The 3435-nt window shown below is 38.7% G+C and overlaps 1 pseudogene; it reads left to right on the forward strand.

The window, feature by feature from the left end:
• Positions 1 to 812: 812 nt before the first annotated feature.
• Positions 813 to 926, forward strand: LOC136646882 (5S ribosomal RNA; annotated as a pseudogene).
• Positions 927 to 3435: the final 2509 nt, after the last annotated feature.

Here is a 3435-nt window from a genome sequence, read left to right on the forward strand (position 1 = left end):
CTGAACATGACCAGAGCTGTGCTCTGATTACATCTGGAGGGTGTTCTGAGGGCCGGAGAGGCTGAGTGAATGAGCCCTCTCATTCATTCATTCAAGTTCCATCTCTAATTCATTTATTTAAATTTTATATTTAAATTTTTTCCCGGCCCTCAGCACTGCAACAAATATTTCATGCGGCCCACTGGCCAAAAAGTTTGGAGACCTCTGGTCTAAGGGTTGGAGAGAGTGTGGTGGTGGGGTGTTTTCCCTGGAGGGTTTTTCAGGTTTCCCTGGAATTCCTAGAATTTTGCCACTTATGCAGCTGCTTTTATTGTGTAGGCTGTTCGATATTTGAATTACAGCATAATAGAAAAGGGGTAGGGGCATCTAACAACAAGTGGCAGCATTTGTTTATTAAAAGGCACCAGTTCTGAGAAGCTGGCTATATACACATTTCTTTAAACTATATTGATTTATTGATCCGGTGTTAAAAAGCAAATTATTCTACAGTCTTCTGTAAGTGTTTTCCACATGTGATGGAAGTGTCCAACCATAGTGATACCTTTTGATAAAATACAAAGAAGTAAAACTTAAGATGATTTATAACTTACCTTTGGTTCCATTGCCTATCTTATTTGAAATATATGAAGTGGTGAGTGATGAACACCATACTACTTAATCTTTCATTTGCAGCCAATAGTTAGGATCATTGCTAGCCAAAAATGGCCTGGCCTAGTGCAAAAACTCCAGCAATATGGGAGTTTACCAAAGCATGCATTGTACATTAGATGTAATTAAATAGATATGCTTAGAGAAGGAAGAGGAAAAATAGCAACTACTGTTACCCTGCACATGCCCGATCTCGTCTGATCTCGGAAGCTAAGCAGGGTCAGGCCTGGTTAGTACTTGGATGGGAGACCACTTGGGAATACCAGGTGCTGTAGGCTTATACCATAGTCTTTCGAGACTGAAGGTTGCCAACCACCAGAAGGATAAAGGTGTTAGGATTCAATCCTATCCAATTTTTCAGGGCTGATGCAGCCATGCCAACAGGCCTTGCACTGCATCCTGTGGTGGGAGGGCAGTCATGGAGGCCTCCTCAAGGTAAGAGAACATTTGTTCTCTTATCTTGGAACTGCGTTGTGGCTGCATCATTTGGATAGGGTTGGGCCCTCAACAACAAATAGCCTTGTGGCAACTTCCATAGAAACACAGTGACCACTTACTGGTTTTGTTTATGAGGGAGGGACTTCAAGCACAGTACATTGACACCATCGTTATTTTTCCGCTTTGTAGTATAATTGTATTCCTTTCTACGTTGTCCGTAAAGTAGGATTTTGTTCAGGTTTTTTTTTTTCCAATTTTAAAAAATAATTCATTTGTAAATAAAAAAGGAATTGATGATCATTTTAAAAACCTTGGTGACCTGCTGTTGGTTCATTATTTATTTATTTATTTATTTATTTATTTAACTATAATAAACATAAAATACATAAACAAATACATAAACAATATTCTAATGGTGTAGCAAGAGCAAGAGAAAGAAAAAATGAAGTTTTATTTTTGTATATGATAAGCGCTGCCAGAATACTTTATGCTCAAAATTGGAAGACTATAAACATACCCTCGATAGAAGAATGGTGGACAAAACTTATGAACTTTGCAGAGATGGACAAACTCACAACTTTACTTAAGGAGAACTCAACAAAAAACATCTTGAAAAATTGGAAACCAATTATTGATTTTTTTGAAACAGAGAGAAGACAATGATTTGATGTATTATGGATTTGAAGATTGGTTTTGAAGGATTAGATAGTGGTATAGACTACCATTTGTTAATGTTTGGACTTTATGTATCTAAAATATAACTAGTAGGAATTTTTTGGTTTCGCTCTTGCTGTTGGTTTAAAGAAATGTATTTAATATTCCGTTCCTGTAAGCCAGTTCTTGTTATTTCAAAGAAACAGAATGTCTCATACAGCACAATCATATTCGTGATTACTCAGAAGTAAGTCTCACTGTGTTCATTGGGAGTTACACCCATATAAGTGTGCATAAGATTGAATCCTTAATATACCTCTGTAATAGTTCTGTTATGCTGTAGGTCAGCAACGAGAGGCAGACTTGCTTCCTTCCCCTTAATAAGCTTACACACTGTAGCATGTGATCGGATTATGCTTATTTATTTATTTTTTTGATATATGTTCCCCAGGTGTACAGTGTGCTGGCTTTTGCATTTTTTCAGGATGAATTTCATTTGGTTATTTCCTGTCCATATTTCTAAACTCTCTCTAAGTCCCTTTATGCATTTTTTCCGCCTCTCACACTCTCTGCTCCTTGGGATTTCCAGTTTAGTATCATCTGCAAAGTTAGTTAACGTACTGGTTATTCATACATACAGATGACATTTGAGAATATTAGACCAGAGCGATTGCAATTTACTGCTGTCTTATAGTTAGAACTACCAATAGGACCACTGTTGAGGACACTCTTCGCCTGCAAAAGTTTAATGTTAAATCTGGAGTGGAAGATACAGCATGGGAGAATTTCATGTTAAAGAACCAATATAGATCATTTGGGGATTCAAAATAATTACACCTGTTTTCCTGAACACAAGTACTTGGATAGAGGGTGCATTCCCCAGTGTTGCACCTTGCATGCTCACTGAATCTGATTGGTAATCTGTATCTGGGTTTCTTCTGAATCATAAGCCAAGCTGATGATCATCATTTCAACCATGGATAAATTCAGCATCTGCCTGACTTGCTTGTGTTCAGTTCCTCACTGCAGTAAACTGTGGATGAGTACCAAGCCGGTAAGGCTAATTACTTTTTTAGAAAGAAAGAAAAAACTCTCCCAGAAGTCTGTGGGTCAAACCACACATTATACAACTTCAAGACATGGAACGTTGAGCAGATGATTGGCAAGGGGGAGGGGCTGGTTAACCTTTTCCCTGCCAACTGTGTGTTCATTCAGAATTGCTGTTTGGAAGCTGCTTTCCTATTTGCAAGGGAAAAGATGCATCATGCAAGATGCAGAGAGAAAAGAATTTGGGGGGGGGGCATTTTGGGCAGACAAACAGCCAGTGGGGAAAGGATTAAATAGCACCTACCAATACTTTGGTAGTACTTTGGTAGTACCAACCAGTACTCCTACCAGTACTTTGCTCCACGTTGAAGCCATCCATGACTACTTTGCATTAGAAGAACTAAATTAGAAATAGGAACTGTGGAACTACACTTAGCATGGAATTTGGCCTGTCATGCCAGTAAAAGTTCCACGGGGTTAAAAAAAATGAACGCCAAACTGGCCCATGAGGGCCTCACTGACAAGAATGAGCAATCTCCCACATGTCCAGCTGTGTCTGCTCTTATGCTTCATGCTCCATGATTTCAAATATTTCCAAGAGATCTAATGATCAGTAGGACACTATTCCCCCCTATGTCTCCAGGCAAA

Source organism: Tiliqua scincoides, chromosome 3, assembly GCF_035046505.1.
Source record: "Tiliqua scincoides isolate rTilSci1 chromosome 3, rTilSci1.hap2, whole genome shotgun sequence".
In the NCBI taxonomy this organism is placed as follows: Eukaryota; Metazoa; Chordata; class Lepidosauria; order Squamata; family Scincidae; genus Tiliqua; species Tiliqua scincoides.